The sequence below is a fragment of the Delphinapterus leucas genome, chromosome 7, assembly GCF_059928025.1.
Source record: "Delphinapterus leucas isolate spDelLeu-1000000601 "Yukka" chromosome 7, BTC_Dleu_Yukka2, whole genome shotgun sequence".
NCBI lineage: Eukaryota > Metazoa > Chordata > Mammalia > Artiodactyla > Monodontidae > Delphinapterus > Delphinapterus leucas.
The window spans coordinates 53,009,173-53,023,935 of record NC_143135.1 but is presented as its reverse complement, the minus strand read 5'-3'; the positions used below and the strand labels follow the sequence as shown (position 1 = coordinate 53,023,935).

The window sequence follows — 14,763 nt, the reverse complement described above, 5'->3', positions numbered from 1 at the left end:
GCAGCCCATCAATCCTTTCTTCACAGTTATCTCTGGCATATGTTTCTTCCTTTCCACACTCTTCATTCATTTCCCTAAAGCTATTGTTTATATTGTAAAAACCAGCTTTCTTCTCTTATACACATATCAACTTCCTCTTCTGCAAACAAGAGCTCACAAATAGTAATCTCTATACAATTCCTTAAACAAGTACAAGCCATTATGCATTTGGCTGCTTGCGGGGGTGGGGATGGGGGGGCCCTGCTAAGCTGCATGGCATTGCTGGATCTTAGTTCCCCAACCAACGATTGAATCCGTGCGGAAGCGCAGAGTCCTAACCACTGGACCGCCAGGATATTCCCCATTATGCATGAAATGTTAACATACTGATTTCAGGGAGACTCTATTTTTAAAACCTACCAAGATTAGCAAAATTAGAATCTTTGTGTCTTCATTTCCATTATTTCTTTCCCATTACCCCCCGCCTTCTCTTTGCCCCAGAAATAACCCAGGTTGCCTTTATCTAATGAGGTCCTCCCATTACAATCAAGCTTTACTAAATAAATCCAAAGGCCCTAAATCTACTTTCCAGTACCATCTTCAATCCCAATCTGTCTCAATAAGCTCGCAACATTCACAAACATCCTCATGTCTTCATAATTCTCTCCTATACATTGTACCCTAACAAACCAAAGTATTTCAACATTTCTGGAGTACCCATGATGTGCCAGGAACTACACAATGAAATGGAAGACTAAATACCTCTGACTACCTCTCCTACATAAATTCAATAAAATTAAGAGCCCTGGTCTCTGCCCCATTTCCACATCTGCACCAAGAATTTTTAACTTTTTTAAGAGCCAATAATATGGGACTTTTATAGATGCTCAGCCACAAAGGAAATAGATGAAGGGGCAGATTAAGCCACCCACAACATGAGGACTAACTCCTGTGCAACAGCCAGTACACTGCAGCACTAGGGTAAACAGTTCCAGAGACTCCCAGCTACAAACTGAGTTCAATTAAGTCAACCTGAGAAAAAACAAAGGGCATGTGCTTCAGAACAAAATCAGATTGTGAGCTATTTATTCCAGTTATACCAAACATTGGTTTTGTGTTGTGGTATAAACTTAGCCAACTTAGGTTTGAGTCCCAGCTCTGCTATTTCCCTTGGGCATGTAACTAATCTCTCTAACCTTCAGACACCTCATCTGTAAAATGGAGCTAATAACAGCTTCTACCTCACAGAGTTGCAATGAATGAAGAGTAAAGGGAAGAACTGCAAAGCACTTAGACACAGTGCTAGCGCATAAGGTAGTTCAATAATGCAACAATTATTACCCTACAGGTTGCCTCAGCTTTTAGTGGTCAGTTTACCTGTAGGTTCAAAATCTATCCACCTAACCCGAGCTATACAGGTTTGTGAAGGTAGAGACAAAGGTGAAACTGGAAAACTGTTTTTTAAATCCAAGAAGCAAACAGACTAAGATAGTGGGAAAAGCTCCGAATTTAGAACCAAAATAGCTGGGTATTCATTGTTCTTTTCTGGGTCTTGATTCTCTCACTGTTAAGTGGGGGAGATGGTTCTAACTACTGTGGCTAAAAATACTATGAGAATGGTTTTAAAGACATTAGCTACTAAAAACACAAGGCAGCATGACAAAAGATAAAAGGGTAAGAGTGGAAAATTCATTCATGAATCATTTTTAAAGGATATTTCTGCAGTAGTGTGTGAAAATGAGCCATGAATCTTGACTGGAGGAAAATATGACAGCAAATGGTAATCACAAAGTTGGACTAAAATAAGTATCTACAATTAAGCAGACAAATGTCAAATTATTCCTCATGACCCAACTCAGAATCTCCACTTTTGAGACATCCTTCCTGACCACCCTGCCCCATCCACTACCCTAAACCAAGATGATAATTTCTCCCCTCTGTGCCATGACTATGCTATATACATGCCACCATCACAGTACTTAGCACAACATGCTCATAATCATGCTTTATCAACTATGTTTATACGGCTGTGTACCCCCAAAGGAGGGGTGAGCCTTAAATAAAGAAACCAAGTTTCATTCCTCTTTTTACCCATAGCACTTAGCACCTGACACAAAGTAGATACTCAGTAAGTGTTTGATGGATGAACCAATGAGTAAACCATGGGCAAGATTAGATATTTCACAGTGCCATAAGACAGCAGCCTTATGTATATGTTATATTTAACATACACATTAAAGTTATAGTTTATATATGCCTCTTAATAGCACTTCTATTTTGTCACCACTCTCGGCCTTTCTGTAGCCTCCAGTGACTATAAACTCCTTAAGAACCAAAACCATCCATTTATCCCAAGCGCAGCCACACGGATATTCAATAAATGTTTGCTGAAGGAATAACGGAACGATGAATGAATGAATATCTCACACTGCCTCACAGCTTAGGCCTCAGTCTCCCCTTATTTAGAAACTTCATCAGCAGCCTTCTCCCCACCACCTTCTCAATGACTCTTCTCACCGCCAGTCTCTCCTCAAAACTATCCTCTTGCTCTCACAGTACAATGCCAAGGGCAGACTGATAAATGTGGAGGGAGTGTCAGGAGCTCGGAAATCATAATTTTACCACAATGATAGCCAAGATTACCTCAGACAAAAATCATCAATGGGGACTTCCCTCGTAGTCCAGTGGCTCAGACTCCACAATCCCAATGCAGGGGCCCAGGTTCATCCCTGGTTGGGGAACTAGATCCCACACGCCGCAATTAAGTGTTCGTATGACGCAACTAAAGATCCCGTGTGCCACAACTAAGATCCGGCGCAGCCAAATAAATAATTTTTAAAAAATCATCAGTGGATGATAAATCTGGGGCGGGGGTGTGGCGGGGGAAGCAGGATATATTTATGATCTCAAAGTGTCTCCCTACAGACTGTTTATTAGTTAGTTTCAAGGGCAGACACACACATACAGAGTTATATAGTTGAGAAATCAGATAATATCTTGACCGAGTGACCAAAATAAACATCACCAGTAAGGGACAAATGGACATCATGTGCCTCCAGAAGTGATACCCTATGAAGGACGCATCACCACACATGAAATTCCAATTGAAGGGACTTCCCTGGTGTTCCGGTGGTTCAGACTCCAAGCTTCCAATGCAGGGGGTGCGGGTTCAACCCCTGGTTGGGGAACTAAGATCCCATGTGCCATGCGGCATGGCCACAAAAATGAAAAAAAAAAGAAAAAGAAATTCCAATTGAGAGAATGCATAATCTGAGTCTAATCATGAGGAAACATCAGGTAAACAGAAAATGAAGAATAGTCTATTTTAAAAAGGGAGGAAGGGGTCTATCTGTATAATGACACTGACCTTAAAAAAAGAGACAAAGAAAAGCTGCAGAAATGTTCTACCTTAAAGAAGAGATAAAACCACTAAATGCAATACCTGACTCTAGAATGGATCACGAACTGGAGAAAAGAAATGTTCTATAAAGGACATTATGGGATCAACTGACAGATTATGAACCACAGATTAGATAAAAGCATTATATCAATGTTAATTTACTGAAACTGATAACTATACTGCAGATATAAAAGAGAACATACCTCTTCTAGGAAATACATACTCAAGTACCTAAGGATAAAAGGTCAGGATGTATGTAACTTAACTTCAAATGATTCACACACAAAAAAAACTTATCTATATCTGTATAGACCTAGGAAGAGATAGCTTGCAAATGACAAGGCAAATGGAATGTTAACAATAGATGACTCTGGGTAAAGGGTATAAAGGTATTCTTGTACAAGTTTTATTTTTGCAGTTTTTCAGTAAGCTTGTAATTCTTTCTAAACAAAAAGTTTAAAAAAGAAAAGAAAAACAGGTACTAGCTTGTACTAGCAATAAGACAAGAAAAGGTATAAAAGGTATAGAGATTGAGAAGGAAGAAATAAAACTGTCTTTGTTCAACAGATGACATGATCATCTATGTAGAAAATCGGAGAAAATCAACCACAAACTCCTGTAACTAAGCAATTATCGCAAGGTTGCAGGGTACGAGGTAAATTTACAAAAGCCAATTGCTTTCCTATATACCAGCAATGAACAAAGGGAATTTGCATTTAAAAACATAATACCGTTTACATTATACTCCCCCAAAATGAAATACTTAGGTATAAATATGAACAAGATCTACATGAGGAAAACTATACAACTCTAATGAAAGATATCAAAGAAGAACTAAATAAATGGAGAAAATCCATATTCATGGATAGGAAGATGCAATATTGTTAAGATGTCAATTCCTTCCAACTTAATCTATAGATTCAGTGCAATCCCTATCAAAATTCCAGCAAGCTATTCTGTGGATACTGACAAACGGAATAAACAAGTAAATCAAAGGAACAGAATAGAGAGCTCAGAAACTTATACCACATAAGTATAGTCAACTGATCTTTGACAGAGGAGCAAAGGCAATACTACACACCTATTAAAATAGCCAAAATCCGGAATACTGACAACACCAAATGCTAACAAGGATGTGGAGCAATTTTCATTCACTCCTGGTGGGGAGGAAGTTGTAGATGTAGCGCAAGGTGTAGGTGTAGAGCAAAGATAGTCTTTCAACAAATGGTGCTGGAACAACTGGACCTCTACACACAAAAAAAGAATCTAGACACAAACCTTACCCTTTCACAAAACCCAACTCAAAACGGACCACAGACCTAAATGTAAAAACGCGAAACTATAAAATTCATAGAAGAAATCTAGGTGACCTTGGGAATGGCAACTACTTTTTAGATACAACAGCAAACACACTCTCCATGAAAGACATAATTGATAAACTAGACTTCATTAAAATTTAAAACTTCTGCTCTCTGAAAGGCAATGTCAAGAGAATGAGAAAACGAGCCATGGGGGAAAATATATGCAAAAAACACATCTGACAAAGGACTGTTACCTAAAATATACAAAGAACTCTTAACTCAATGATAGAAAAACAAAACAACCTGATTGAAAAATGGGCCAAAGACCTTAACAGACACCTCACCAAATAAGATATACAGACAGCAAATAAGCATATGAAAAGATGTTCCACATCATTTTTCATTAGGGAAATGCAAACTAAAACAAACAAGATACCACTACACACCTATTAAAATAGCCAAAATCCAGACTACTGACCACACCGAATGCTAACAAGGATGTGGAACAATTTTCATCCATGGCTAGTGGGGAGGGAGTTGTAGATGTAGCGCAGGGTGTAGGTGTAGCGCAAGGCATTTTTAGGGCAGTGACGCTACTCTGCGTGATGCTATATTGGTGAACACACGTCATTATACATATGTTCAAAACCAGAGAATGTATAACACCAAGAGTAAACCCTAATGTAAACTGTGAACTTTGGCTGATGATGATGTGTCAATGTAGTTCATCAACTGTAACAAACGTATGACTGTGGTGTGGGGTGCTGCTAATGGGGGAGGCTATGTACGTACAGGGGCAGAAAGTACTTGGAAAATCTCTGTACCTTCTGCTCATTTTTGCTAGGAACTTAAAATTGCTCTAAAAAATAAAGTCTATTAAAAAAAAAAAGACAGTCCTCCCCTCTACCTCCAGGATAATGTCCAAATTCCAAACCATGGCACACATGGCCCTCCATAATCTAATCCCAAACTATACCTCTCCAGCTCGTTTGTTTCCACCATCCTCCTCCAAGATCCTTAAACTCCAGCCTCACATAATTATCTGCCATTCGCTTTTACACCTACTTACCTTTTTGCTCAAGCTGGTCCCTCTGCTAGAATGCTTTTCCTTCTCTTTCCCACCTCAGCATTTAGTTCAAACCATCTCTTATATTACACTAAAATGGTCTGCTGACATAGCTGCCTTAACCATTAGATTATAAATCCCTCCAGGGCAAGGACAGTGCCTTATTTATCGTATCCTCGGAGCCTGACAAACTGCAGCAGTAGTAGTAGTAATGATAGTAGCAAGAGCAGACATTTAGTGAGCATTGAGCAGTTACTACGTACCAAGCACCTTTTTAGGCAAATTTATGGCCCACATAATTCTTTCAACAACCCTACAAGGTAGGTGCTATTATGCCCATTTGATCTGAGCCTCCCTGAGACATAGAGAGATTAAGTAACTTCCAGACTGCCAACTAGGAAATAATGGAACCAGGATTTGAACCCAAGCATCAGGCTCTAGAAAACATATTCTTCACCACTGTGGTATACATGGTAGAAACGCAAAAATAAAAAAAACTGTTAAACAAATGATAGTGTAGAACAGAGTTGAGCACAATACTTGTGGAATGGAAATGTTAGGGACAGAGACTTCCCTAGTGGTGCAGCGGTTAAGACTCCACGCTCCCAATGCAGGAGGCCTGGGTTTGATCCCTGGTCAGGGAACTAGATCCCACAACTAGGAGTTCACATGCCACAACTAAGGAGCCCACCACGTGCCACAGCTTAGACCTGGCACAACCAAGGAGAAAAAAAGAAAAGAAAAAATTATTTGCTTTTAAGAAATTATAAAACCGTATTCAAAGATTTTCTGGTACTCCAACAATAAAAGAAGTTAGAGAAAGAAGTACACCAGAGTCTAATGCAGTATTTGGTACACATCAGAAATTTAATATCAATTAATTAAATTTTTCCATTTTTTAACAGATTTTATGTTTACTTCTAAGTACCAACTTATTTTGTCTTTATTTTTGATATAATATCTAAAATGCACTGCATATTTTGCTAGCTCATTGAAGAGGGCATTGATAAGGTAACCTATTCTTGAAAATACAAGGTAGTAATAGTGAGCAACGATTTTTAGTAATTTGCAGGTAGTTTTAAAACATCCAAGTTTATAAAATATCAAAAATGCAGCTAATGTACAACTAAGAAATTCTGCAATTCTAGTGTCCCCATATAATAATCAGACTGATTTCTTTTGGTAGAAATAAAGGAATACCAAATGTAAACCAGTCACTCAAGGGCACTGGGACAACTGTTCTTTATTTCTATATTTATATTAAATACCTTGCATGTAGGAAAAACTCCATTTAGTCAATTCATTAAAACAAGCTTGAAATACCTACTACATGTACAGTGCTGTGATGGGACCAACTCTATCCTGTAATGAGTACAGTCCTGTAAAATATCCGATACCTGAAATGAGCACCCTGCAGCCTACCTGCCTATCTTGCTTTCTGGTCTATTTTCAGAATGAAAAATTAGAAAGTCTTTCCCATGTTGCTGCTTTTCATATATACCCTTATATTAACATTTTAGGGACTTCCCTGGTGGTCCAGTGGTTAAGACTCCAAACTTCCATGGCAGGGGGCACGCGTTCAATCCCTGGTCGGGGAACTAAGATCCCACATGCCGCGAGACTTAAAACACAGCTTTTTCATACTCCTAAATTAGTTTCATGTTGTGTTAAAAAAAAAGTGTAGTTTTCCTGTATTAGCTCTTATACAAAAAAAAAAAAAAAGACTGGAATTGTGACGGGAAATAATTCATATCCTCTGAAAGACTTAAGTAGGTTGGAGGAAACAAGACATAAAGTTGCTAATCCTGTGCTTAACATAAATCAAAGGAGGTACTTTATAAATATCTGTTGAATAAACGGATTACTCAGTCAGTTTCTTCCACTTCTGCACTTAGAACTAGTTTTGACATAGGTTAACATGAACACATGTAGCTCACAGTTAAGCCCTTAGTCAAAAAAATATAGTTATGTTAAAAGAGATCCAAGTTTTTCCAGGAAAAAAATAGACCATAAAAGTCTGATTTCCACCTTTCACTCATTTGTGTCTTCTCTTTTTTTCTCACCCAGGAATCTACTGACAAAAGCCAAAGGCAGCTGTCAGTTTCAGCTTCCTTGTTTTCCTCATTATTTTCAAAAAAGCCTGACTGCATCTTGCAGGACATTCTAAAAACCATGGTGGGAAAAAGTACCAGATATTTCAGTGGACCAGCAAACAGAGATTCCTAAGTGCTGGGTTCTAATACTCAGCTTTCTCAGCTTCTCAACCAATAAATGCACTTGACTCCAGTTTTTCAATGACTGATAACATTACTAGTAAATGACGTCTACGGCAATCAGCATCAAACATTACACAAATAAAATTCCTCACATCAAAAACCCCACAATCACCAGATGGCTGCTGTTTCAGAAATGTGAAGCGGTAAAGAATCAGGACTTCTTAAGTGGGATATTCAAAAAACGATAGACAGGAACAAAACAGGAAGACTGATCACTCACATTACACAGGGACATTCCAAAGTTTCACTAATACATACCATAACAGGCGGAAAGGGGATGGAGTCTGACAGCTCAGCCTGAAAAGAGAAGTTTAAAATACAGTCTCTCCTACATTTTAATTCTAGCCTAAAATCCCCAAAGTTGTATGGATAATGTGTCAAAGCCCAGAGATAAGTTTAAGAAACAAATTCTCAAAACTCCAAGCCAAGCACAGTGAAATAAATGCTCATGAGAGATGCAGGATCTGGTCAGGTCTTTGCCACCAGCCGGAAGAGCAGGGCACTCAATTCAGATTTGTTAAATTAATACTCTTTACTGACTCCCTGAGGGTGGAAATAAACAGAGGGACCAAGTCTCTGGCCAGGAGAATAGTTTCACCTCTGAGGGCTTCAGAATTTGCATCTATAAAATTCTATGATTCAAAATTCATGCTTCCATCTTAAAATAAGATGGAAAACAAGGGTATATAATATTAAACCAAAACAGTATAATATGAAATAGGTTTTGGAAAAAATTCCAATGTCAAGTTTCCATTCTCCACGTGCTCCTCTACATGTATAATCTAAGAACACAACTCCTAAGATACAAGACATTAAAAAACTTTAACTGAGAAGTTACTGATGCCATTGAACCTAAAACAAAGTATAAAACCTAAAATGTTTCAAACCCTCTCTTAATATAGATCTGTCTAATTTTTCTAAAACATCCCTAGTTTGTATCTGCACTCATTCAAGCACATTAAAAATGACAAGTATTTTTCCCCCAGTAGTAATATGTCTACTGATGAAAATACACAGATTATCAAAAATATACATTTGGAAACTATGAAAACCTAATTTTTTTTTTTCATTTTACTACTCACTCAGGCCCAACTTACTAGTTTCAATTCTTCTCTGGCTCTATTTCCAGTCGGTTTCACTTCTGAATTTTCTGCCGCAAAGTTAAGAACTGCGACCCAGTAGAGAAATTTTAAAGTTAACACTGAATAAGAACATAGCTTTTCCTTTCAAAGGAAAACTAAACATTTTCACACACCCAAAAAAAAATTGAAAAACCTTAAATTCCTAATGGCATTTTATCACGTAAAAATAATGATTTTAGGATGCTGATATTTTCTTTGTTTCTGAAGCTTCCTCACACCGATTTGTTTACAAGAACCAAAACAGCTCAAAAATTGCCATCATTTTACTGTATAGCTATACAACACAGCTATACACTATTTTTTTATTAGAGTCACAAGGAAGGGGCTCAACAAATATTTGTGGAAGGAATAAATATACATAACATTGCACGGGGCATATGTTTCCAATAAGATACGGCCTTCTCTCTGCCTTCAGTGGCCTTGCCAACGAAACAAATCTTTTAAACACATAATAAAAAGATAATTAAATCAGACTGACAGAAGTAAGACATCTAATAAACAGAAACATGTAAGGGAAAAATATATATCCCATACAGCTAAATTAAGTTTTAGAAAGCTTTTGTGCTTCTACCATTTTTTTCTTATATGTGTTTCAATCCCATTTCCTTCCTCTCTTTAGACTGTTAAGTTCTTCAAAGGAATGATCCATATACAAATAAAATTTTAAAATTAAAAAACGTACTGAGTTCCTACTACGTAATCAGCACAGTGCTACGTAAAGGTGCTGTGGGAAATAAAATAAAAAGCGTGATGGTCTCGAACCTTGAGATAACTTAAAGCTTTTGTTTTTCACCAGACTCTGAAAAGAATAGGTCTCTACGGAAAGTGGGAATCAAAGACCTAAACTGCAGTCCCTGTGATGACACCCTTTGTGACTTTGAGAAAGTTACCCAGACCTTAGATCCCTCATCTGTAAAAGGAAGTGGTTACTGATAGAACTCTCCTATGCAGAAGAATTCCAAGTAAGTTATGTAGATACTCTGCCCTCAAGGAGGGGGAGTATCAATCCCCACTCCTTCAGTGTGGACTGTACATAGCGACTTCCTCCCAAAGAGGAAGGAGGGATGCAGGGATGAGTGGGAGAAAGTAACCTTACAGCAGAGAAACCTGACAAACACAACTGCACTGGTGATGATGAAGGTTAACTTCAATAGTGATAAGCCATGTTAATAGTATGCACACTTGATATGATAGGATGAAAATGGCACTTTACTTCTCCAGCCTTTCTCCCAAAAACCCATAACCCCAATCTAATCATCAGACAAAAAACAAAAAACAAAAACACCAGACAAATTCCAATAGAGGGACATCTTACAGAATACCTGAGAAGTACTCAAAACGATAAAGGTCATCAAAAAGAAGGAAAGTCTGAGGAACTGTTACAACCAAGAGGAGGTTAAGGAGATAGGTGAACAAAATATAATGTGATGTGCACGATGGGATCCTGAAAAAGTGTATTACGTAAACACTAAGGATCCATCAACAGATGAATGAACAAACAAAATGTAGTATATAAACACAATGGAATATTATTCAGCCTTAAAAAGAAATGAAAGTCTGATACATGCTACAACATGGATGAATGTTGAAAACATTATGTTGAATGAAATAAGCCAGACACAAAAGGGCAAATATTGTATGATTCCCTTATAAGAAGATGGTAGAATAAGCAAAGTCATAGAGACATAAAGTAGAACAGAGTTTACCAGGAGCTGGGGGAAGGAAGAATGGGGAGTTGTTTAATGAGTATGGTTTCTGTTTGAGATGATGAAAAATTCCAGAAATGGATAGTAATGATGGTTGCACAACATTGAGGATGTACCTAATGCCACTGAATTATACTTAAAAATGATTTAAATGGCAAATTTTATATTATGTATATCTTACCACAATTTTTTAAATGAAGGAAATCTGAATAAAATATAGACTTTAGTTAATAATAATGTATCAGTACTGACTCATCAATTGTAACAAATGTACCATACTAACGAAGATGTTAAAAATAGGGAAAAATGGGTATAGAGTATATGGGAACTTTCTGTACTATCCTCTCAATTTGTCTGTAAATCTAAAATTGTTCTAAAAATTAAAGTCTAGGGAATTCCCTGGCGGTCCAGTGGTTAGGACTCTGCGCTTTCGCTGCTGGGGGCCCGGGTTCAATCCCTGGTTGGGGAATTAATATCCCACAAGCTGTGTGCACAGCCAAAAGGAAAAATAAAATAAAATAAAAAACAAAGTCTATTTTTAAAAATTCAAGGGAGATAAAGGTTAACAGCACTAATATTCCCTACCTCCTCCCATAAAAAGACAAGAAAAATGCTCTTTAAATGAATAAAAAACATGAGCAAGTAATCAGAAAAATTAATGCCAGGGACATGAACAAGCAAGTCACAAAAGAAATGAAAATGCTATAAAAATCTATGCAAAAATATTGAAACTCGTAGGGTTGTGTAAGGATAGAGTTCATATACTTTGCACAGTGTTTGGCATACAATAAATGAAGCTACTAAAACATAACTGATAACTAAAGAAATACAAATTTAAATAACAAAAAATATGTATATGTGTATGTAGGTTATATGTGTGTGTGTGTGTATATGTGTATATATGTATACATGTGTACGTGTAAATATCCTTTGAGTGAATGATTTCAAAGATACCTGTATATGGATATTCATTGCAACAAAATAACACAGAAAAACTGGAAACAGTCCAAAAGTCTACCACTGGGGGTTAAACAAACATAACTAAACATTATTATACAAAAATGTGGCAGATGTATGTATACTGATGACAACTGTCTAAGAAAAATAATAATGAATTGTAAAATTTTTTAAATGGAAGGGATTAAACTAGGTTAGGACTATAACTGCATGCAAAACTATGTGTTTATGTATGTAGTGACCCAAAAAGGGTCACTAAAAAATCACTAAAAAGCCTCCCCAGCTCTGAGTATCTGAGAAATGTAGTTAGGTTATACTCAAAGAAGGAAGCCTTTGGGAAGGAAAGAAATGCTGTCAAACTTTTAAGGACATAATAAATACCGCAACTAAAAAACACAATTTTTATTTCAAAATGCCAAAGTTATTCTTCAGATGAGCTTATATTCATTAGTTAATTACAAACCTCAACCAAAAATTAAAGAGCAAAAACAATCTTCAAAATGTGTGACCAGTTCAGGCTTAAATTACAGGTAAAGCAAAATCCTACAGAAGCAAAAGGAGGCAAAATTAAGTAGTAGTCCCATTTGACATAATCAAGTAGCTATAATATTATGGACTGTAGTTAGTACTCATAAATGTAAAGGTTCAGGAGTTATGCAGTGTTAACTAAATTTTTTCTTTAAGAAAAGTGGATTAAAATAAGAAAAATAAGTTAGGTCTTACAGTTTTGCGGGCTTTCTTTGAGCCAAAACAAAATAAACCTTTTTCTGGAGGCAGATTGGGGGTAGGGAGGAGTCCAATACTTTTGGAACTAATATACAGTAAATTAATATTTTAAACAATACAGCCACTAGAATCAATGGGACTTAATGAAGACTGGAATAAATGAGTAAATAATAGCAGGGGTACTCTCTATCCTAAAACAAAAATATACCTTAGAACTGCGGTTCTCAACCAGAAGTAATTTTGCCCCCTAAGAGACATTTGGCAACATCTAAAGACATTTTTGACTGTCAGGCCTGAGATGGTGCTGCTGTATACTGTGGGTACAGGCCACGGAGGTGACAAAACATCTTACAGACCCACCTACCCACCCAAAATGTCAACAGTGCTGAAGTTGAAAAACCCTACCTTAGAAACAGGCTGGGGGTGGCGGGGAGAAACCATTGAATCTATGCTTTGAAATAATCAACTTTATCGTAGAAATCCTAAATCAACAAGGTTTGTTTACCTGTTTAGAAATATTGACATCTTATCAAATAGCATGGAATCTATTAAAATGACACAATTTTCAAAGTGTTACTCAAAAGAAAGTTAACTGGATTTCCAATTTATCTAAACATTTGAAATTCTGCAAAAGCCACAGGCAAAAAAAAGAGAATTAATGCTAAAAGAAAAAAGTTTTTATACACACACACACATTCTCTGATTCTCATAACCAATACTGAGCAAAAGAAGAATACATTTTGCGTGATTCCATTTATATACAGTTCAAGAACAGGCAAAAGCTTTTCTCTTATGTTAGAAATCAGAATAGTGGTTCCTCTGGAGACAAAGAAAAAGTAGAGATGGGAGAGAACATGAGGGGGACTTCTGGGATGGTAATAATTTTGTACTTCTTAATCTGGGTAGTACTTCCATAACTTTCTTTGCTTTGTGACAATTCATCAAGCTGTGTACTAATAATTGGTACACTTCACTGTGTACAGATAACCCTTTAATAAAAATGTTTACTTTTTTAAATGGTATATATTTATATCCTAAAAACTTGAGCATTTTGACCCAGAAAGCGAAATTAATGTCAAGAGCAAAAGTAAAGTGCTTTTGTTATACAGGCTGCCTTCCAAGAATTCAAGAAGGATGATACCCCCAGAAAGCTGTAAATACCATACTCAGCGATCACAGAGCATTCAGCCGTACACTTAAGCCACTATATATCCCTTGGCACAAATCCAAAACTTGGACAAACGCTTACAAATGCAGTTGGATTTATTCCACGGACAGTTTGTTTGGATTATTTCCCCCAATGTTAAACTGGGAACTGTTATCAGAGAACAGGCTCTATGAAACAAATGATGCTTTCTCTTTCCTAATCCCACACTTTCCCAAAGCTCTCCCAAACTAAACCCCTTTTGGCTCTTGACTCCTTTAGGATTTCTCCAGGATGCCTGTAACAGTGTCCATCATTGCCTCTCCCAGTATCCACTCTCACAGTCCACCTCCCGCCACACACATGAAAATTCACATTAATGCTCACTCCAGAGGCTAGTCTCTCCCACCAGACTTTCACTCTCCCCCCAGCACCTTGCAAATACAATCCAAACTTCAGTACCCTCAAACTCATACCCTCCACAAACTCTCTTCCCAACAGCGCCCCAAAACCAGGGCCCATGCTACCCCAGTCTTTTATATCCTCTTCTACCGCACAGAAAGCCCTTGCTTCTGCAAACAACTCAGCTCCATGGCCACCACTGTAGCTCTGATCTCCAGCTCTCCTTCCCTTTAGGGGTCCCCACATCCCCACACTTTCCTGTATTCAAATCCATCCCATTGCCCATCCCCCCTCTGCCCCCAGCCTCTGCTTTCTTCCATCTGACTCTTTCCTAAGTACTAAGACAGGGATGGGAAGTTGGAGGAAGGGTAGGAAAGAACTCTGTCCTGTGTGGAGATGGTGGAGAAAAGACTGTTCAAGTCTGCAGCACAACAACCACGTGCTGGGGCTACAGTCAGAGGCTGGATTCTGAAAGCCCGCCCCACCACTCACTAATGGCAAGGCTTTGGCCAAGCGATTTTACAAACGTAAGCCTCAGTCTCTTGAACTACAAAATGGAGCTAATAAAAACAGCTACCTCCCAGAGTTGTGAGGTTAAATCAACTACCAGCCAGCTGAGCACTTGGCACAAACCCAACACGGTGAATTCTCAACGACTGACCGA

General features: G+C 37.7%; 1 protein-coding gene across 2 annotated transcripts in view; it reads right to left on the bottom strand.

Annotated features, from left to right (window-relative positions):
* UVRAG (UV radiation resistance associated) overlaps positions 1–14,763 on the bottom strand; it is a 323,849-nt gene that overhangs the window by 304,293 nt on the left and 4,793 nt on the right. The gene's annotated exons all lie outside the window — the stretch shown is intronic.